The 23,435-nt window shown below is 40.4% G+C and overlaps 1 protein-coding gene across 4 annotated transcripts in view; it reads left to right on the top strand.

Moving 5' to 3' along the window:
* Positions 1 to 23,435, top strand: part of CDK14 (cyclin dependent kinase 14) — a 685,298-nt gene that overhangs the window by 121,300 nt on the left and 540,563 nt on the right. Inside the window, exon 1 of one of the 4 annotated variants that reach the window (XM_055125412.1) lies at positions 20,371 to 20,512. The exons of 1 other annotated variant lie outside the window; for it this stretch is intronic. The gene's annotated coding sequence lies outside the window, so the exon portion shown is untranslated. Of the gene's footprint in view, positions 1 to 20,370; positions 20,513 to 20,788; positions 21,120 to 23,435 lie in introns of those variants that run through there. 2 more of the 4 variants (XM_055125542.1, XM_055125479.1) reach the window with 2 other exon arrangements.

The following is a 23,435-nucleotide window of genomic DNA, read 5'->3' as shown; positions in this document are numbered from 1 at the left end:
TCTTCCTTTCTGTCGCTCTCTTTCTCTCACCGCACCTCCTTTGGGGCTTTATGATTTACAATATAGGTACCTAGAGGTTATCTATCATGTTTATTCCTTTACCTATTTTCAGCATACAGCTTTTATCCAGAGTGATCATTTCCAACCATCTTTATGACAGAGATTTTTATTGAGAAGGAACCTCAGTGAGGAGGAACAGGATTGGGAGGGGATATAGTAAGTTGGCATATATAGTAAGTTGGCTCTGAGGCTGGGGTTGAAGAAAAAGGGATCCTGCAGATACAAATCTGAGATAGGTAATAAGAAGGCAGTGTAGACAGAGCTGAAAAGAGGTCACCGTCTCAGTTCTGGGATATTTCATCAGAGGCTGGGAAGAGGGGTCTTTAGCCTTGAGGCTTGAGAAGCAGAGCCAGTTGGGTAGGAAGCAAATTCTTGGTTGAGCCCCAGTGAGGAGTTTCAGGGTAGAACAACAATCAGTTCTGACTTAAGCTACTGGAGGGTCCAGGTGAGGTCTGGGAATTGCTCATGTGAATTAGCAGTGGGGAGGCTATTGATGTACATTGGTAGAGTGGAGAGGTTAGAACTTAATTAAAATGAATTTGTGACTGAGAGTTTTGGTCTGGGGAGATAGTTGTAGCGTGTGCCTTGTGTGTAAGAGTCCCCTGTGCTTGATTCCTGGCACCACATGGTCCCCTAAGTAGTGCTGCAAGTGACTTTCAAGCACCTGAGCCAGGAGGAGCACTTGTGCACTGATAGGTCTCGTCTCCAAACCAACCCAAACCCAAACAAGCTAGAACAAGCCAAAATACAAGCAAATACTTTTTGCGTTTATTGTCTTTGCTTTGGTTGCCAAATTTGAAAATTTTTGAAAGATCTTGGGTGATAGTCATTTTATAGTACTTCTATACCTCAGATTATGGTTTTGTAGATGAAGAAGAGTATAGTATTAGATGCCAGCTAAATATGAATTAAATAAAAGCAATACAGTGAGATACTAGAGGGGATGGGGAGATGGCTCAAGGTGCTGAAATGCATGCTTTGCATGTGGGAGCTCTGAGTTTGATCCCTGGCACCACTGTGTGTGCCCCTTTCCCCTCATCTCTGATGACATAAAAAGACAAAAGTGGCACTGGAGCCAGTTGATTTGGCTACTTGTTTTAGTGGAAGGAATGTTCATATTCAGGAGAAGAATATGAACTGTAGGTGGGAAGTGTGGAAGGATACCTGAGATTTTGTGGAGAAAATGACTTTGGGCATAATGACGTTTCATTGCCCTCTCCATTTTTAGTTAAAGAAAAAGAAGATATACCTTAGCTGAAGCAATTCTTTGCTTTGATATTTATAGTCCCTGTAAACAGGATACAATTGTTACTAAAAGGAAGCTTTTTACATTTTTTAAGGTGTTAAAGTTTCCTTTTTACTAAGGTATCAGATTTTAGTGCATTTACAATGTGCTTTCTTCTTTTAATTTTTCAGATGTTAAATGGTGTCTTTGAACAGATAAAAAACTGAACTGCACTGTGTGAATTTCTTTTTTATTAGCCTAGAAGTACCTTTAGAATAAAAAGTGTAGAGAGGACTTTTATGTGTGAAGCAAAATGGTGAGAGTTACAATATTCTTAAAGTTTTAGAATACATAATGGAGTTAAAAGAATCAAACATTTTACCAATAGAAAGAAGTGTTGGGGCTGGGGCAAAATTACAGCAGGTAGGGCATTTGCCTCGCATGTGACTGACCCGGGCTTGATCCCCAGCATTCCCAAAGTAATTCCTGAGTGCAAAGCCAGGAATGTTCTCAGCAATGGAAAACAAATTATCAAATGCTTCCTTTTCAGCAGGTCCGATTTCAGGGGGGAGAAACTCCAAACAATAATCGTGAGCTTTTTGTTGAAATATTGAATGTAATCAAAGTAAAGTGAAAGTAAAGTGAAATTTATCAGTTACACAGGTGGGGTGGGGGGCTGGGGAGGTAGGGGGTGTGGGAGAGGTATACTGGGGCTCCTGGTGGTGGAATATGTGCACTGGTGAAGGGATGGGTGTCCGAGCATTGTATGACTGAGACTTAATCCTGAAAGCTTTGTAACTTTCCACATGGTGATTCAATAAAAGAATAAATTTTAAAAAAAAGCCAGGAATGTTACTGGTTGTGACCCCCCAAAAAAAGTGTGATGGGAAAGCCAGTAAACATCACTCCCTCCCACCCATTTAAAGTACTTATATACTTGAAATTTGCAGTTATATGCTACTTGATGTTTATTATTATAGGTTGGTTTCAGTTAAAATTAATTGCCCAAGGGCTGGAGAGATAGTTTAGTAGGAAAAGCTCTTGTCTTATAGGATTGACCTGGGTTTGATCCCTGGCATCACATATGGTCCCCCAGCCAGGAGTGATCTCTGAGCACAGAGCCAGTAAGCCTTGAACGCAGCTGGGTATGGCCACCCCCCCAAAAAAAAATTAGTTGCCCACACAATTATATGCTTAGTTTGTTCATTTAGCATGGGAATAAGAATAGTTTGAAGAGGACCTCGGAACCCTGGGATACTGAACTTTGTGTGTGTTATATTAATTTTGAATGTTAGTCCTTTATCTGACATATTGTGTGCAAATAAAAGCAAGGTATCATTTTAAGCAAAATAAGCCATAGGAGAACAAATACCAGATGATCTCACGCAGCTATGCTATGTAGAGAAACAAATCAAGGGAATGAATAATATCAATTAACAATGAACTCTGGGCACTGGATTACAGGTCTGAGAGTGCCAGATTGCAGGGGAAAAGGTGGGTCTGGGTGGGTGGGAGGACAATGATGTGTACTGGGAGTAACACTAGGGCATAGGTGGAGGGTGTGGGGAATGTTGGTTGTGGTAAAGCAAAGTAACTTGATATACCAAAACATAGCTGTCAGTCACTTTGTAGTGGGAAGGAAGGTGGGGAGGAAGATTTGAACAGCGTAACATAAGAACAGGGGTAGAATACCATAAACTTTGACATTATTTTTATCTAAACTATAATGAAAAATGAATAAGGAAAAATAAAAGCCATGTGATGTTTTCAACTGTGCTTGGATATACTGTTCTAATAGTAATTATATTTTATTAGTTTTTATATTCTCATTTAATTTTATGTTAACTTCAATTATTGCACAATGAATTCTACCTATAAATTATCTTATATGCTATTAAAATGCAATTTCTTAAGTATGTCATGTATGCTACTTGCAACAGAAGAGATATATACATATATATATTTATATATGTCACTGTATTACTGTATCACTGTCATCCCGTTGCTCATTGATTTGCTCGAGCTGGCACCAGTAACATCTCCATTGTAAGACTTGTTGTTACTGTTTTTGGCATATCGAATATACCATGGGTAGCTTATCAGGCTCTGCCATGCAGGCAGGATACTCTCGGTAGCTTGCCGGGCTCTCCGAGAGGGGCAGAGGAATCAAACCCAGGTTGGCCACGTGCAAGGCAAATGCCCTACCCACTGTGCTATTGCTCCAGCCCTATCTATATATAAATCATAAGATATAGTTTCAAAGTTGTTCATGATTGGGTTTCAGTCATACAGTGTTCCAGCAACCTCCCCTTCACCAGTTTAACATTTCCCACCACTAATGTTCCCAGTTTCCCTCTCATCAACCCCCACACTGCCTCCCACATCCTTGCATGCTTCTATGGCAGGCACTTTTCCTCTTTTTCTCTCTCTCTCCCTCTCTCTCTTTCTCTCTCTCTCTCTTTTTCCCTCTCTTTCGATCACTCTAGCTATCACTCTCTTTTTCTTTCCTTTTGGGCATTATGGTTTGCTATACAGGTACTGAAAGGTTATCATGGTTCTTCCTTAACCTACTCCAGAACTTAAAAATGAGCAATAATGCTTCTGGGAATACATCTTGGGGGCCCAAAAACATAATGTAGAAAATCCATCTGCATTTCTATGTTTATTGCAGCACTGTCCGCAATAGTCAAAGTCTGGTAACAGTCTGAGCACTTAAGAACAGGTGACCTTATAAACACATCTACACAGTGGAATACTATGTAGCCATCAGTAAAAGTGAATTTATGAAATTTTCTCATAAATGGATGGATGGATATAGAGAGTATCATGCTGAGTGAAATGAGTCAGAAGGAGAAAAACAGACATAGAATGATTGTACTCATTTGTGGGATATAAAAATACATAGTAGAAGACTAACATGCAAGGACAGTCGAGACAAGGATCAGGAAGACTGGCCCACAGTTGGAAGCTTGCTGCAAGTAGTGGGTGGAGTAGGGCAGTTAGGAGAGAGAAGTCCACTGTGACAGTGACAGATGGAAATGCTCACTCTGGGCAGGTAAATTATATTTGTAAATGGGAGAAAGCAGAATGATGGTCTATTCTGGTTGACATTTAGTATAAGTGGATAGATTATGTTTACAAAGATATCACCATAGATAATTCACTACATTTCAATAATAAAGTTTATTATTTATATATGATTTTAAAGCAAATGATTCAGACTTTAAAAATAACGGACCAAATAAAACATTTTGTTTAGTGCTCTGTCAGAGGAAAGTGTTCTGCTTCCTGGTGGACATCAATAAAACACCCCCAATTTATTTGGGAATTTATATCTGTTCAGAACTATTTATTTGAAAAATTCCTTGGTTGCTACTGGCAAAACGGATATTTGTTAAGTTTTGTTTTTGAGTTTTTAATCTTCTCTTGTCTAATGTTTCTAGTGACTACCTGGTAGGAATATATTATATGGTTGAATTTTCTGTTGGTAAATGTTAAGTTCGCCCTTCTTCCTGTATTCGCGACTCACTGAATTTCCCATGTGTCCCGATGGTGGTAAAATCCTCCTAATCATTCTAATCTGTTCAGTAAACCTTATCTTTGAAGTTTCATTATGCAACTATGGCTTCTTAGTTCTGACTTGACTCTTAAGCTGCTGCTTTGTAGTTACAATGGGGAAATATGATAGAAAAGGAAGAGAGCCCAGAGAGAGATAAAGAGGATGAGTATAAGCTTAATTTTCTCATTAAATCTCATGGAGAACCATAAATAGTTCCTTCTTCTTTCAGCCAGAGCAAGTATCAGGAAAGACTGTAACTGTTGAATGGTTGAATTTCACGGAATGCTCTAGAGGTATAAAATGTAATGCCATAGAGATATGGATATTGTGGCAGAATCAGTAGAAATGGATGGACAGAAAGAGTGACAGAAAATGAGCCTATTGATGTACAGGGCACATGGTTAAAAGTTTATTTTTATTATTTTTTTAGTGAAGTTAGCCACATATCTCAGTATCTAAGATATAAGAACTGTTACTATTACTCAGAGTTAATATATTTTGTTGAAGACTTTATTAGGAACATGATTCTGTAATTCTAAACTCATTCTTTGTTATTCTGTGTCTGGCCTTACTATGTTAAGTATAATTCTTCAGTGTATGTGTCTACATGGTTTAGCCTATGATGTTTCTTTTATCCTTATCAGTTCTGTCCTACCCTTTTGAGTTCTCATTGAAAGAACCTTGGTGAGGTTGAGAGGACACATGTGATCCACGGGGGATTCACAGCAGGTCGTGGTCACTAAGACTGGCTGGTCCTACATTGCTTCATGCCTATAGGAGGAACCTGCTGTGATGGGGCCAGTCAAGAAGTATGATTTATTTGAACCATATCTTCCTTAATCAGAATAAATATGACTACTGGGGGAAGGGGAAGGATGATAAAAGTTAGAATCAATTCTTAATATTGTCATAAGAAGCCCCACTTTTCTGAGTTAGAATCCATATTGGGGAGAGGACTGAGAGGTTAGGGTGGTCTCTAGGTTCCCCACGGCCTAGATGTTGTAGTAGTTTCCAAAGTGCAATATTCCTTAAGGGATATAAAAGAATTTGGTTGTCTGCATCCAGGACAACGAGGAGAAAGCACATATTTGAACCATATGGCCAGGCAGTTTACTGAGAGACCCTGGAATCCATCCAGATAATCTTCCACCAGAGGGAGAAAAGAATCATTGTTCATGAGAGTTCAAATGCCGGAAATGGTACAGCTCTTCTAGGCCATACTCCTATAATATTACAAAGAGTCTTTGTTAAATTGTCAAATTATATCCAGATAGAGATAACAATTCTTATGCTAGGAGAGATTGTTGCTCGTCTTTAGATATACATTCCTAGCCACCCCCCAATGCCTGATCCTAACTATTGAATTCTTTGTGACACAAGTATTCAGAATTTGAATACCTAACTTTTGATCCCTAATTCTGAGACATCACTCATGCTAACTCCTGTAGAATTTTTTTTTTTGCTTCTTTAAGGGCAGTTATTTCTTACAGTACATGGATTTTCATAAATATCTGTGAGAGGAGCAATTGGGTTCCATTCGTATTTGTGTCTCCCATCATGCTTAATAAAAAACTCAAAAAATGGTAAATGAATAGAATGTGAAGAAATATTTTAGTAATGAAACACAGAAAATGTAGTTTACTGGGGCTGGAGTGATAGTACAGCGGGTAGGGAGTTTGCCTTGCCTGCAGCTGCCCCGGGTTTGATTCCCAGCATCTTATATGGTCCCCAAGCACTGCCAGAAGTAATTCCTGAGTGCAAAGCCAGGAGTAACTCCAGAGCATATCCTGGTGTGACCCAAAAAGCAAAAAAAAAAAAAAACGTTTATAAGATATTCTTAGCATAATTAAATTTTTAAAAAAAATTTTATTCAAACACCATGAGATAGTTGCAAGCTTTCATGTTTGGGTTACAGTCACAAAATGATCAAACACCCATCCCTCCACCAGTGCACATTCTCCACCACTAATATCTCCAGTATACCCCCTTTTCCCACCCTCCCCCTGCCTCCATGGCAGAGAACATTCCCCATACACTGTCTCTACTTTTGGGCATCATGGCTTGCAACGCACACACTGAGAGGCCATCATGTTTGGTCCGTTATCTATTTTTGGCACATATCTCCCATTCTGACTGATTCCTCCAGCCATTGTTTCCTTAGTGATCCCTTCTCTATTCTATCTGCCTTCCCCCTCCACTCATGAAGCAGGCTTCCAGCTATGGGGCAGTCCTCCTGGCCCTTGTATCTACTGTCCTTGGGTGTCAGCCTCATGTGATGTTATTCTGTACTCCACAATGAGTGCAGTCTTTCTATGTCTGTCCTTCTCTCTTTGACTCATTTCACTTAGCAGGATACTCTCCATATCTATCTATTTATAAGCAAATTTCATGACTTCATCTCTCCTAACAGCTGCATTGTATTCCATTGTGTAAATGTACCAAAGTTTCTTTAACCAGTCATCTGTTCTAGGGCACTAGAGCTGTTTCCAGATTTTGGCTATTGTGAACAGTGCTGCAATGAACATATAGGTACAGATGTCATTTCTACTGTGCTCTTTTTCATCCTTGGGATATATTCCCAGAAGTGGTATTGTGGGATCATATGGAAGCTCAATTTCTAGGTTTTTTTTTTTCTTTTTGCGTCACACCCGGCGATGCACAGGGATGATTCCTGGCTCTTCACTCAGGAATTACTCCTGGTGGTGCTTGGGGGACCATATGGGATGCTGAATCTAACTTGGGTTGGCTGCATGCAAGGCAAACGCCCTACCCACTGTGCTATTGCTCCAGCCCCTCAATTTCTAGGTTTTTCGTTTTTTGGGTTGTTTTTTTGGCTTTTTAGATCACACCCGGTGATGCTCAGGGCTGACTCCTTGCTCTGCACTCAGGAATTACTCCTGGCAGTGCTCGAGGGACCATATGGGATGCTGGGAATCGAGCCCAGTCGGCCTTGTGCAAGGCAAATGGCCTACCCGCTGCATCATCACTCTAGCCCTCAATTTCTAGTTTTTAAAGGACTGTCCATATTGTTTTCCAGAAAGGCTGGACCAGTCAGCATTCCCACCAACAGTGAAAGAGCATTCCTTTTCCCCCCACATCCACGCCAGCACTGGTTGCTTTTGTTCTTTTGAATGTCTGCCAGTCTCTGTGGTGTAAGATAGTATCGCAAAACAGTGGTGGGATATAGTGAAAAAAATTCAATGAAATAAATACCTCACCAAAAATATTTTACCCAGCTAGATTCTCTTCCATAACAGAAGGAACAACTCACAGTTTCACAGATAAAGAACAGCTCAGGAACTTCATAGACTCAAAACTATGGTTACAAGAACAACTGAATGGGCTACTTTAAGACAAGGCAGGCCCCTCTAATACACCAAATTTCAGCAGAAAAAATGGGACAAAACCCCATAACAATAATCTCTCTCAATGTCAATGGGCTAAACGCACCAATTAAAAGACACAGAGTGGCAGGATGGATTAGAAAATTGAACCTAACTTTCTGCTACCTGCAAGAAACACATCTCAACAGTCAGAGCAAAGAGAGGCTCAAAGTCAGAGGCTGAAAAACAATCCTACAGGCAAACAATTCCCATAAAAAAGCTGGGTTAGCCATCCTAGTATCAGACCACATTGATTTCAAACTGAAGACAGTCTTAGCATAATTTTTATATAATTCACAAGTCCCTAGTGTACGTATGTGGCTTTTCCCAAACCCCCTTTGCTGTTGTCACTGTCACTGTCATCCCGTTGCTCATCGATTTGCTTGAGCGGGCACCAGCAATGTCTCCATTGTGAGACTTGTTCTTACTGGTTTTGGCATATCGAATACGCCACAGGGAGCTTTCCAGGCTCTGCCGTGTGGGTGAGATACTCTCTGTAGCTTCCTGGATTCTTCGAGAGGGGCCGAGAAATTGAACCTGGGTCAGCTGCGTGCAAGGCAAGCGCCCTACCTGCTAGGCTATCACTCCAGCCCTCCCCTTGCTATTACTTAAAAAGAAATTATTATCCCTCTTTTATTTATGGCCAGAAGCCTTTAAAACTCAGAGTAGATATAACAAACTTCTTCCCCTTTATAATCCTTCTTATAATCTTTCTTACCTAATTGTGGGTGGTAGCATTTATCAATTCATAGTTATAAATGCTACAAGCCTAGATTATCACTTTTTAAGTAGTGAGCCTAAAATTTAGGATGTGAATTAGATGACTTTAAGGTCTGAAACACATGTTTTGCATGTTGAGAGTTCTGTGTTCAGTGCCTGTCACCGCATATGTCTCTGGGCACCTGGTCAGGAATGACCACTGAACACTACTTTATGTGGTCAAACCCTCTTCTCTTTAACCCCCTGCTAATAAAAGCCCACTAAAATATATGCTATATTGCACAGCAATTTGGAAACCTGTTTTAACTTATTGGTACAGGCATTTGGATGTCCTACACGTACAGTTAACCGAAGAACAGGCATGCTCCATGATTTATGGTCAACTTTTTTTTTCATTTGTTTATTGCACATCTTCCCCTATAGAAGAGTAAATGAAAACACTTAAATCATATAATTTAGTAGAACCCTAGCACTGTCGTCCCATTGTTCATTGATTTGCTCAAGCAGGCACCAGTAACATCTCCATTGTGAGACTTGTTAATGTTTTTGGCATATAGAATATGCCACGGGTAGCTTGCCAGGCTCTGCTGTGAGGGCGGGATACTCTAGGTAGCTTGCTGGACTTTCTGAGAGGGATGGAGGAATCGAACCCAGCAAACGTCCTACCTGCTGTGCTCTCGGTCCAATGCGTAATATAGTATAAATAAAAAAAATAGTGTATTTCTTTAGGAGTGGAAAGTAGCTTTGTTGAAAACTGTTGGGTCCACCCTCTGTTCCTAAAGACTATGATCCAAGAGGTCTTCTAACCCATTTTGGCACCCAGAGTGGCTTCTTACAGAAATGCATCTAGACTGTGAACTGAACTAAAATATCAGAAATCCAAAACTGCGCGGCCGTGATAGCTCATAGAATCTTCATTCTCAGCAATGAAAAGAAATTATTAAATGATGCCCTTTCAGCAGGCCTGATTGTTGGGGGGAATATTCCAAACAATAATAGTGAGTTCTCTATTGAAATATTGAATGTATTCAAAGTATAGAGAGAATAAAATGAAGATCATTAGCTACTTAGGGGGCCTGTGTGGGAGGGGGGTATATTGGGGTTCTTGGTGGTGGAACATGTGCACTGGTGAAGGGATGGGAGTTCAATCATTATATGACTGAGACTTACATTTGTATTTTTTTTACAGTGATTCAATATAATAAAATAAAATAAAATTAAAAAAAAGCCCAAAAAACAAAACAACAAAAAAAATTGTTGGGTCCTGATAAACACGTCCTTCTGCCAGCAAAGAAATTTGCATCAGCTATCAATCACCTTTCCTAGAGTTTGCAGTGACATGCCAACTAAATTATTTAGTTCTTGCTCTGGCTTTAATGATTGCAGTCGCTCCATGTTCTTTAGGGCACATACCCCAGGTGTACCAGAACAGTTAGTTGTAAGGGACTGAAAGTTTATCGAAGGAAAAATTTTGGATTTATTGGGGGAATAGTGTATTAGAGTAGAAGCAGGGATTGAACAACTGAGGTTTAGAAATTCAGGCAGCCCAGCAGTGCTAGTAGATTCTCAGGGAGTAAGATCATGGACTGTAGTGCAGTCCCTTATCCTCCTCTCTACTATTACTACCTGGTAGTTTTGTGATCTCAGTCCAGTTTTCTTATATGGCTGGGAACACTGTCATTGGGCACTTCAAATCTGCTATTTTATCTGCATTTCCAATTCAGCTCTGGTTAAGAAACTTCTAGGGAGTGACTGGTTTAGATTCAATCTCTCATCTGGTCCTGGATAGGGTACAGCCCTCCTTCAACTTCAATAGGCACTAATCCAGGTAGAGGTTATTTCATGGAAAAAAGAAAACAAAAGACGTGCCAACCATTCAAAATAGATTCTATTTCTGTTGGAAAATAGGAACTGACTTTATATCTATTCAAGAAGATAATTCCAGGGGACTGGAGAGATAGTATAAGGATTTAGGCACTTGCCTTGCATGTTCAATCCTTGGCTTGATCTCTGAAATAGCTATGGTCTCCTGAGCACCATCAGGAGTGATCTTGGAGCACAAAATCATGATGTAAGCCTTTAGCATGACCCAGTGTGGCGCCAAGACTAAACAAACAAAACACCAGAATATTATTCCACAAGCAATGACAGAAAGTAGCCAACCAATATTTGAGTACTGCTGTTGTCACAGTTTTACTGGATAAAAAAAGAAGTGTAGGGTCTGGAGAGAGTGTTCAAAGGAGGCGGGGGTGGTGGAGGGGAACACATGCTTTGCATGCAGAGGCCCAGGTTTGATCCCTAGCACTGTATGGTCCCCTGAGCACATACAGAAGTGACTTAAAAGCAACAAATGGGAATAACCCCTGTGTAACGCTGTCATTTGTGTACCAGTGGTACACAAAACAAAACCCAAACAAAACTAAACAAAACCATAAAAGAAATAAGTGAAAACATTTCTCAGTTGTTAATATTCTTTTTTTTGTGTGTGCTAATATTCTTATGTATACATTTTTGTAGTGAACCTAATATTTTATTACTCTCAAAGAGCCCAACAAGCTACAGAGAGTATTCCGCCCGCATGGTAGAGCCTGGCAAGCTACCTGTGGCGTATTCAATATTTTAAAAACAGTAACAGGTCTCACAATGGAGACGATACTGGTGCCTGTTTGAGCAAATCGATAAAAAATGGGATGACAGCGCTACTACAGTGCTAATGAGATTGGGTCAGTTATGGTGTGATCATATGATGATCTTAGACAAATGGTTGCTTTGCTTTGGTTTGCTTTTTCTTCATTAAGGGTGATATACATGTGTATGTACGGAATATTTTAAATTATACTAGTGTTAGCTTGAAAATTCAAATACAGTATTAGCTGCAGGACAGTTAATTAAATCATGCAGGGTCAAATAATTTAATTTAAATTGTTTATTTCTTTAGATGGTTATCTTTTTATTATCCAGAGAGTATATTGTTTAAAGTACAGCATTGCTATCCATTCCTTGAGGTGGTCACACTTCTTGAGATAAAGAAAGTCAATTTTTAATTTTTTTTGCTTTTTGGGTCACACTTGGTGATGCACAGGGGTCATTCCTGGCTCTGCACTCAGGAATTACTCCTGCTGGTGCTCAGGGGACCATATGGGATGCTGGGAATTGAACCTGGGTTGGTCATGTGCCAGGCAAACGCCTACCTGCTCTGCTATCACTCCAGCCTCGAAAGTCAATTATTCAATGCATGTTTTTTATTTCTATATGTTAAAGTACACACTAGATCAGAAGTGGAACATTTCTAAATTAAAAAATGTCAGACATAATTTGAAATTATATCTATATATCATAGACATTTTTTGTTTTTTATTTTGTTTTGATGGCCACATCTAGTTTTGCTCAGGGCTTACTCCTAGAGCTGTGCTTAGAGGGTCACTCCTGGTGGTGCTCGGGGGACCATCTGGCCAGTCAGAACAGGATTATCTGTGCCTAAATTGCTGTTTCTTCTCTTCAGCCCTTTAAGGACTCTTAAAAAGTTTTGGGTTGAGAGACAGTACAGCAGACAATGGCACATGGCCAATCCAGGTTTGATCCCCAGCATCACTGTGTTTCCCTGAACATCACGAGGAGTGACCATGAGCACAGAGCCAGAAGTAAGCCCTGAGCACTTCAGGTATCTATCACTTCATCCTGCCCGCCCGCCTGCCCCTTATGCTCTTAAAAGCAATAACTGACTTGTAATCCTTAACCAGGCACTCTTCCCCCAGTTCATTATTAATACATAGTACTATGTATTACTATCGTAGTACTATCGTCCCATTGTTCATCAACTTGCTCGAGCGGACACCAGTAACATCTCCATTGTGCGACATGTTGTTACTGTTTTTGGCATATCAAATAGGCCACAGGTAGCTTGCCAGGCTCTGCCGTGAGGGTGGGATACTCTCGGTAGTTTGCCGGGCTCTCTGAGAGGGACGGAGGAGTTGAATCCAGGTCAGCTATGTGCAAGGCAAATGCCTTACCCGCTGTGCTATCACTCCAGTCCATTAATATTTAGATGAGTTTTTAAAAAATGAGACATAATTCCTGAAGAAATGTTTCAACCATTATGGATTTGTAGCTTCTGTTCTTGTTGGCGTCCTGACATCTGTAAGAGAGAAAATCCTCACATCTTTTCTCAGTGCTTTTTGCCTTTATTCTTGCTTTGACCTGAAGATTTTATTATGCTAGCCTTTGAAATTTTGTAACTTAATTCACATTTTAAAAGCTCATATTAGTTCTATGTGTGAACAAATATATTATTTCTGGAACTAATTTGTCCTAGAACATATTAGAATTCTGGAACACTGTTCTTTTGTGAATATGATCATCATAGAAATCACGTGTGTATCTGGGTCTCCTGCTCCATTTCACACTCTTGGGGCATGACAGCACGTCCAGAATCCCGTGTGTGTGAGGGCTTGAATGGGGAAACCTGAACTGGGTCAGGTAAAAGCCCATGCATTTTGTTTATCACCTAATGATAAATAATTTATCACCTAAATGAATACAAAAATACAAAAAATACACCTGCATATATCTGTAGGAAGAAGCAATATAATAAATATTTAACAGCGGATACAAGCCTTGAGAAGGATCAGACATTTAACTGAGGTGGGGTTGAGGAGATGGCTCGACATGCTGGAGCACATGTTTGAGATCCACGTTTGATCTGTGGCACCACATGTGTCCCTCTGGAGCACTGAGTTGAGAGTAGCCGCTCAGTATCTGCATATATGGCCCAAAACCAACCCCCCCAAAAAATAAAATTAAATGCTAAACAGCAGAAACTGAGAGTCAGACTCCGTTTAGGGATTTAAGGTAATACAACCAGAAAACCAGATGCCTAGCAAGGAAGAAAATTGGTTCCCTAAAAGGAGTGGGCTGATCACTTAGGTGGAAGGTGAACTGTGATAGGGCATCAGAGTTTGGAAAAACAGGTAAAAATCAAGGTCCATCTTTGTGTTGGAGTAATTTGCATTTACCTCTTTCAGATTGATGATTTCTCATCTCTCTACTGCCTTTTTTTTTGACAAAAATAGCAAAATTTTTCCATTCTGCTTTTCTCTTCAGAATTTTACTTTCACACACAGATGCAGTCTTAATCTAACTCTCCACCTGCATCTATTTTCTGTACTTACAGTGACCAGACTGGGATTTATCTCTGGCCCATAACTGGTCCTGTATGGAAGTCACAACCCAGTCTCAGTGTGCAGAGAACAGCGAGGAGGTGAAGGCCGGTGTTGCTGTGTTGGTCAGCATTGTTGTTTTCTTCAGTGCTCTGGATACAGGGGCTTTGAATGGCCTGTCTTCAATTTAATCTTTCCCAGAAGCCCTTTTATTTTTAGGGTGCAATTTAACAGAGTGCACAGCTTTTCAAGAACAAGTATATTGTGTCATGACAGAAGCACCTGTACTTACTGAGAGGATTAGTTTATGCGTTATTTTCCCCCTCCAGAATCCAGAAGACTCAAAATTAATGAACATTAAGAACAACATCCTCTGCGTCTGCATGAAAGGACATAAATAATAGCCAGATATTTTTGGTACTGTACTTAGACACAATGTCAATTAAAACTTCCCCGGGGCCTGGGGGATGGTTCGATGGTAAAAGTGCCTGCCCTGCCAGTGTAAGGCTCTGGGTTCATCCCGTCACTGCCCACACGTGCTTAGCATGGTCCTGGAAGCTCAGCTGTCTGGAAAGCCCAGTGTTGCCACTGAATGTGGCTGCTTGGGTGCACAACCCTGTGTGGTGGAGCCACTAAAGTGTGAGAGGCTCAGTGAGCACAGTGGCCTCAACCAGAACTCGTGCAAGTAGCAGGACTCAATGGGGGTAACAATTGTGCAAGCACGTGGGCACCAACCCCATTGTGGCAGCTGGGGGTAGCACCTCAACCAAACACGTGTGACCCCATCATCGAAATGATAGTAGCAGCAGAGGCAGGAGGAGAACCAAACCAAGACAAGGATGGATTTGTGTATTGTGAATACAGAATTTCATAATATTTTGCAAAGTATTTTAAGTGACTGTTGTTTCCTTGTAAGTCTGGGAGTAAAAGTAATGAATGGAATCCATGGAGGAGTTCCTTTTTTTTTTAGGGTAACCTGAAAGAATGAGGGTTTAACTTTAAACTTTAACTTTAAACTTTAAACGTTATATTTTAACTTTAAAACATAATGATTTTAAGATCAAACCTAACCATTTTGTTGTACAAGTTTACAAAGGGAATTGATAGTGTTACAGAATTATAGTGACTGATATTCAGCCTCTTTGGGGAGATATTCATGTCCTTTCTACATTACTTTCTCTCTCTCTCCATTTTTTTTCTTGCATGGGGCATGGGGGGAGAATTTGGGTCACAACACTGTGCTTAGGGTTTACTCCTGGCTCTGTTTTCAGGGGACACTCTGTTGGTACTTGGGACACCATATGTGATGCTGGGATCAAATGCTGGTTGGCCACGTGCAAGGCCAGTACCTTAAGCCCTGTATTATCTTTCTAGTTCTCCTTACATACTTTTCAGAGCAGTGGATTATGAATTCTCTGTGATATGAACTAAATAATTTCCCATAGCTTTGCCTTCAAGCTTCTATCTTTACTTCCGGTCAATGGCTAAACTTCTTGTAGGTACCAGATACTATTTCCCACTATCCCTCCCCCCTACTATTCTTCCCACACATCCCTCAATGTTTGCCATTCATTTCCACTGTACAGGAGTTCATGGAATTTGTTTAAGTTGTCATTGGAAACCCTTCCTAACATTTATTTGTTTAATAACTACTGAGGGCTGGAGCAATAGCACAGCGTTTGCTTTGCCCACAGCCGACCTGGGTTCGATTCCTCCGCCCCATCTAGGAGAGCCCGGCAAGCTACCGAGAGTATCTCACCTGCATGGAAGAGCCTGGCAAGCTGCCCGTGGCATATTCAATATGCCAAAAACAGTAACAACAAGTCTCACAGTGGAGACGTTACTGGTGCCCGCTCGAGCAAATCAATGAGCAATGGGATGACAGTGACAGTGAAAAACTACTGAATGTTGATCTAGGCACTGGAGAAGCTTAGGACAGCAGTGAGTACTTCCTGAGCAGTTTCCCTTCTATTTGGGAAGAAGGTAAACAAATAACCCCATCAGAGTGAAGCAAAAGCAGTGCAGTATATGGTAGGAGAGAGGAGATAACAGCAGAAGGGGTGATTTCTGAATTCCAATAGTCAGATGATGAGAAGAAGCTGACTGGGAAGAACATTCTAGGCAGAGGGAGAAGCACAGACAAAGGTTTCTGGGGGAGCTTTTTGGAATAGCTGAGGCTTTGTGGTGAGTGCTGTGATCTTATTTGCTGGCCAGTGTCTGTCAGACTCAATGGAAGTCCTTCCTTTCCAGATCTGTTGGTCAAAACTAGCCCAGGGGCACACATGGTTAGACCTCTTGCTTTGCTTGAACAACTGTAGGGTGTCGTTTTATTTATCCTTTTGAAGTAAAGCAGAGCAAGAGTTTATTTACACTCTAAAGCAGAGCCGGCCAAGCAGGAGTGGCATGAGGCCCCAGGGACATATTTCAGGGCCCTTTCATTATGGTCTTCTTGTTGCTAGTTCGAGAAGTGACTCCCACAAAAAAGAAGTGGGTTCCTGGGGGGCTCGTACATTTTGCTGCGGGTCATCTGGCTTCTGGTAGTCTTGCCAAGTGTTCCTTTGGAGGAAGTGGGGAAGGAGGGAACAGAGCGTCACCACCGCCCTGCTCAAGCCGGCCAGGGGTTGTGTGGTTGTTTTATGGAGCCCGCGTTCTTCCTTCCTCTGCCCTGTCCCTGTTGTCCTGGTACCCCCCTCCTTTTCTTTGAAAGTGTGGTGTCCACAAATAACGTGAACAAGAAGCCTGGCTCAGCTGTTTTTCTAGGAAGTCTTTACCGTGGCTGCATCAGTGAATGTCTCACCCAACTGTCTACTCAGCTTGTCCAATTGGCTGTTCCAAAGACAACTAAAACCCAAGTGTGTAAAATGAATTCAGGATCGTTTCCCTTCCTCCTCAAGCTATGTATTTTCTTTTTCCCCAACTTGTTTAGGTTGTGGTTGCATCTTTCCCCCTAATTTCGCTAAAAATTTATAGCCCAGGAGGACAGAGATAGATAGTACAGGGGTTAAGTGTTTGCTCTGTATGCAGCTAGCCCCAGTTTGATTGCTGACCCCTGTTGGTCTCCTGCACCGCATTAGGGGTAGTCCCTGAGCTCAGAGCCAGAGGTGAGCCTGTGTACTGCCAGATGTGCCCTCACCCGCTATCAAGAAACATTAGAAAAGATCCAGTATTCTGTGTGGTTTTTCCCTTCCCACTAGACCTCATGTCTACACTCAACATGTGACTGGCTCTGGGTTTCTCTCATGCCCACTGTCTCCCCAATTCCGTTTTCGTGGCTTTCTCTCAGAGCCTTCTCTGAGGTATTGCATTAGCCTCCCATGTGCCTCCCTGCCTCCCCTGTATCACAGTGCCATTTTTCTATGCCACCGTAGAAGTGAAAATTCCATCCAGCCACTCTTCAGTTTATAGTTTTTTAATGTTTTCTCATTGGATTAAGTGAAAAACTTGTGGGATGAACTTCCTAACTTTGTAGCATGGTTTTCCAGGGCCCGTTATGCTCTGGCACATTTCAGTGCCTTGCCCGCAACCATCACAGCTGCCGCCACCATGTGTACTGCTCTGTGGTTCCCGTTTCGGAGGTCTGAGCCCCTTAGTCCTATCCTCGTGCAATGTGCATGACTGGTACTGCTTGGAAGCATCAGCTTTGTGCTACCTTCTCAGTCATCGCTTTCCTCAGCCATCCAAGGCACATTATTCCTAGTCACGGGCTCACTCCACACTCATTTCAGGGTATTGTAATCATTTGCCTTACTTTCAACCACTCTGAGCTCCTTGAATGCAGAGAAAATGGTTTCTCATATTGCCAGCTGAGTCATGTGTGTTTATCCATGAATGAATACATGAAAGAATAGAGGAGAAAACAAGTATAGTGTGTTGGCTTTTGTGCAACATAGCTTAGTGCAAATAACTCTGTACATGTCCTTATCAGCTAATTCTATAGGAAAAGACATACAGGAATTAATATTACTTGGGGTTGCAGATAGCTCAGTGGACAGAGCACATGCTTTACACGCAGGAGTTCTTGGTTCAGTCCCTGGCACCACATGGTCCCCGAGCACAGAGCTAGGGAGTAGCTGCTGGGCATAGAGCTGTGGTGTAGCCCTGGAGCATCCCTGGGCACTGCTTGTTGTGGCCTGAAAACCTAAAAAAGTGGAAAAAGAGATATCGACTACCTTGAACTGACTCAGGGTAACACTTCTAACGTTTGTTTGTTTGCTTTAAAGGAACATTAAATGGTAGGATGGGGAGATTATCTAAGCCCTAAAGTATGGAATTGAAATGGAATGATTTTAAGTATTTACTTAATATTAGCAAGATGCTTAGCCTTGTGTTATGGAACAATGGGGCAGTATATAAGATGGAATTGAGGGCCAGGGAGAAAACTCAAAGGGCTGTTATGAATGTGTTGCATTTGTGAATTGCATGTGTTGCATGTGTTAAGTTTGATCTTTGGCATTGTATGACTCCAGAGCATGTCTGGTATGGACCCCCATGGACCATAGCCAGCATGTGAACAGCTCTGCATCACCAGGTCGGAGCTCCAAATCTAGGAGACCTGTACTGTGAGGCTGAGCGTCACTGACTTGGCATCTGGAGCCTGAGAACCCATTTCCAAAACATGTGGAGTTGATGCAGTGTATTCCTTAAGGAACTTGAAATGGGGAATTGACCAAAAACCAAACAGAAGTTTTTATGAGGGGATTTGTTTTTGAGCCTCAGCTGGCAGTGGATTACTCAGGGATTACTCCTGGCGGGCCCGTTGGACTATATATGGTGCCAGGCATGATCCTTGAGCTCAGACACAGAAGTAAGTGCTGAGCACTGTTGGGTGTGTGCCACAAACAAAAAATAATAAGAACTCCCAGGTTCTTCAAAACCTTATGAAGTCTTTACCACAGATATAATATTCATATAACTTAATGGTTTTCACATATAAAGGAGGTATTTTTTCTATTGTTTTTAGTTAAGAAGGAAGTGCACTTATTTGTATTTGAAGATATATTTGTAAGGTTTTGTGTCGTAGAAAAATGTTGATATCATTACAGTGTTATTCAAAATAGTAAAACTGAAAGTGATTTGGAAGTAAGGGATATGATTGATTGAAACTAATTTGGATGTGAAGGAGAGTGCTGCTCCCTGAGGTTCTAAGTGTGTACTCAATCCTGGGAACTCTGAAATATTGACTGAGATTGACACATTAGTTACATCTTCTTGCACCTTAATGTCTTAAGTAGGTGAACATATATGTAATAATTTTAATGCACACATTAAAAAATTCTTGCCTAATATATTTTTGAAGTTGTGCCCTAATATTGGTCTAATTCACACCATTTTGTAAAGGTTGTTTTCTGAGGATAGAAAATAATTTAAACAAGGATGAATTGTAGATCACTCAGTTTCCTGTAGGGGTCGCTATGAGCGTAGCAGTTTGGCATCCTTTGCCACCTAGCACTGTGTGGCATGACTTGGCACAATCTTGTCTCAAGATTGTGAGATCTGGTTTGTGTTGGTATTTTACTTTTGATAATGGTATGATCCCTAACCCTGTCATTAATTCTGTGGGTTTGTGTAATGTGTAAAGTATATTCTCACTATAGTTGGGCTCCGTGCCTCAGCTGTGCATTTTGGTATATGATTATTAGAGTTATGTCCTTTTTGAATATGGCAAATATATGTACCTGGACATATTCAGCCACTTTAGTGAACTTTTTCTTTGCAGCATGAATGTCTGTAATGTAAACTTGGCCTTCTATAGGACCTCAGATTATTGTTTAATGGGATTGTCACTTGGGAAACTTACTGGCTTCCTCTGGTGCTTTTAAAAAATTGAATTGAGCATGATGAGGTACATCCCCTTGATTAAATGTTTTTTCTCCTATGCAATCACCATTAGCTGTTTGGCATCCATTCTGTATTCTTTTGAAGCAGCCCTGCATTGCAAATCAATATCTCTTTGAGAGACAGTGTGTTGTGAATTGCTGGACAGCATATGCACTGTTACTTTGGCTGCAATGCTGCTGCAGAGCCCCGTTACTCTGCCTTCCTGGGAACTCCACAGGCAAGTCCATCGTGTTTGGAGGAAAAAAATATTAGATTGTTTTTTTGGGAGAATTAAGCTGTTAATATCACTGATACTGAATATTAGCATGTCCTTTGCAGTCTTCTGAACCATTTTTGGGTCTTATTCCACTGAGATTAGCTTCTCTTAGGTGATTTCTGGATTCTTCTTCTTTTTTTTTTTGCTTCTGCTTCCCCCTTTCCTGGTTGTAGTACGGCCGTACCATTTCAGCTTGCTAGTGCAGAAAGATGTGAATTCAGTTGCTGTATCAGCCTGGCCTGGTGCAAACACACTGCTAGAGACATGTTACGGAGTTCCAGGTAAATCAAGCTTGAGAGAGACAGCAGCACAACGGTAAGACGCAGCATGCTTAAAATTAGAGCAAGGGTTTTAATTTGGAGCATCTCGGGAAGTCTGAATCCTGACTCACTCATTTACAACTTGCAGAGAATTCATTTTATGCATGTCATTTTACTCACTCCCTTCTATTTAACTGCCAAAACATCACAGATTGATCAAGGGGATAGTTAAATTTGGGATCTTACAGGAGGCTACTCCTGGGAGAGTCTCTTGAGGCTCCTTAGGCTACTGCCTGTAGTTTGTAAACACCAGTAGCGGTAATAAGATGAGAAAAAGGTTTAGCGACTCTGCTTCTTTGCCATAGCTGAGTCTTATTTCTTTGGCAACTCGTCTTATTTATTATAACGTAAAGAGACCTCACAGATTGTTTTGCCTGGCTTTGCTTGGCTGAATGCCCTATGAGTCAAGCCAGTGAAGGACGAGAGACCACTTTTTATTTTACCTGGGTAAACTGATGTCTAAGAATTAGTTGGATTGGATCCGAGAGGAATAAACATCTCTAATGTATTAGGGACCTGGGACTTCCTTGCTGCTCATTCTGCCTCTTCCCCTTCTGGATCTCAGAAATGCACCTGCTTTAAGTGTGTGCTGCCTCGCAGAGGTCAGTGTGCTGGCGATTTGCATCATTACACCTGGAGTGGTTATGCTTTCATGTACTAAGGTGATAATCTTTCATGCAGTTCTGCTTGAAGCGCTTGCCTTCAGAGTGGACTGTTAGCGTTTCGGATGCTAATGGAGAACTCCTGCATTCTTGAAGGACTGGGGGAGCAGACAGGCTATTCCAAAATAATGCTTACCTGTTTATAAAGAGAATAACCGTTGGGAAATAGGAATGTGCATCTTGCATTAGTAGAGATTGTGTTCCTATTTCCTTTGTTAATTGACAAGAAAGTACTGGGGGAGGCAGTTAAAGTTGAAGGACATGTTTTAATATTGTTTTGAGTAGAATACTCCATTATATGGTTTCAGTGGATTTATAATGATTCATTTATTATTCAGGTGTTGAATATTAAGGAGGATGCCAGTATCTTCTTTTTTTTTGCTTTAAAAACATTATACCTTAACTCAGTAATTCATGTAAAAAGAATGTTGTTGGTAGTGAATACTAGTTGAAAATCATAAGTACCTTTTTGTAGCATGTTGCTCAGAAGTCAGTTGTCTGTGATCTTAGAGTATTTTTAAAGAAAGAATATCTGATTACTTGATAGGCTAATTGAGAGAAATTTTGTTAACATGTCTGGGTTCTTTATAATTTTCAGGGGATGAAGAGCCTGACAGAAGCCTCTATATTTGCTCAGCTATGTATTATAAAGGTTCTTGGGAATGGATATATAGATATTTTTCCCGAGACTTAAATTTTTCTTTTATTTTGACTATTTCCTGAAAAGTTAAAATGAACTGTAAACTCTTTCGGTTGACTTTTTTTAATTACAAAAACTTAAAAAAATTTAGAATATTATTTTTTCCTGAGAGTAATGTGTTATGGCTATTTATACTTTATTTGTGTAAGCTGAGAGGTCTATTTTTCATCCTCTGACAAAAATAGTTAGCAAAAAAATAGTGAATTTTTTTGAAAGAGGGGAAATTGAGAACAGTGATATGATTCATTTTATAGTTGTATGATTTTTATTTTACATTCTTAAACATTAGTTCTCTGTTATGCATAAGACATTGTGAGACATACTGGGAAGGAAGGATAGATGAATTAGACCCAATCCCTTCTCTGAAGAATTTTAGCTGTAGTAGAGTTCATGTGATTCTCTGGAATATGCTCTATTTACTTTCGACTGGACACCTAAGTTTGATATCTTTAGGATATTTTGTAGTGAAGAAAATTCATCCTGCTTTCTTTTCCCCATTTACTTATTTAGCAAACATTTACAGTAAGTCTACTGACTTTCTTTCATAAGAGAGTATGAAATAAACACTAAGAAAAACAGATCTATTCCTGTCCTCATGGAACTTAAAGTCTTCTTTTTAACTATTCCAAAGAGAAATTTAGGGCATACATACCCCTCTTGCCTCTGAATTTTGCATAATTGTGAAAGAGATATCTGTTTCAAGTGTTTCTTTTTAAAATAAATAAAATAAAATATACAAAAGATAAAATGTACTCTTTTAAGTATTCTTAATGTATGGATTGCTGGCATTAAGTACATTTGTAGTGTTTTGACAACTATCCCTGCTATCCACTCCAGAACTTTTCTCATCCTAAACAAAGTCTATACTTATTAAATATTAACTTCCAATTTTTCTTCCTCAGCCCTGTTAATTTCTGTTCTAGTTTCTATGTCTTTGCACTGCTCACTCCGGGTACCTTATATCAAGTGGAATCATACATGATGTGTCCTTTTATTTCTGACCCTTTCCTCTTAGCGTGTTTTTCAGATTCATTGATATTATAGAAGAAAATAGAAGTCTGTTTTCTTTTAAGTATGTGCTCTGGCTTTTATGTGGAGAACCTAGCAGTTTCCCTCTCACCCGCTTTAGATGACTTGACTACATCAAATTCCCATATGGATGACATGATAGTTAATTTGGAGAGGCTAAAGACCAAAGTGTTGGTGAAGGGCATGAATAATAAGGAACACAAATGCACTGAAGGGGCTGGGAAGATAGCACAAAGGGCTAGTGAACATGGTTTGCATTCTAGAGGCAGGAGTTTGATCCCGGAACACTGCTGGCAGTGAGCACTGAGCACTGAACTGGGAAAAGCCCTGTGTACTACTGAGTATGAACCCAAATCTAAAAATAATGGAATGCATAGAGAGAAAGTGTATGTATATATGTGTATATGCATACATTATGGATTCTTTATAAAAGCTGCTAATTGAGCAACCCTTGTAAATGGTGAATGAGATATTTAGATTCTTATGTCAGTTGCGATAATCAGGTGGATATTCCATGGAAAACAGAA

Source organism: Sorex araneus, chromosome 1 (assembly GCF_027595985.1).
Source record: "Sorex araneus isolate mSorAra2 chromosome 1, mSorAra2.pri, whole genome shotgun sequence".
Lineage (NCBI taxonomy): Eukaryota > Metazoa > Chordata > Mammalia > Eulipotyphla > Soricidae > Sorex > Sorex araneus.
The sequence above is the reverse complement of the archived record's forward strand: the minus strand, read 5'-3'. Positions and strand labels throughout refer to the sequence as shown.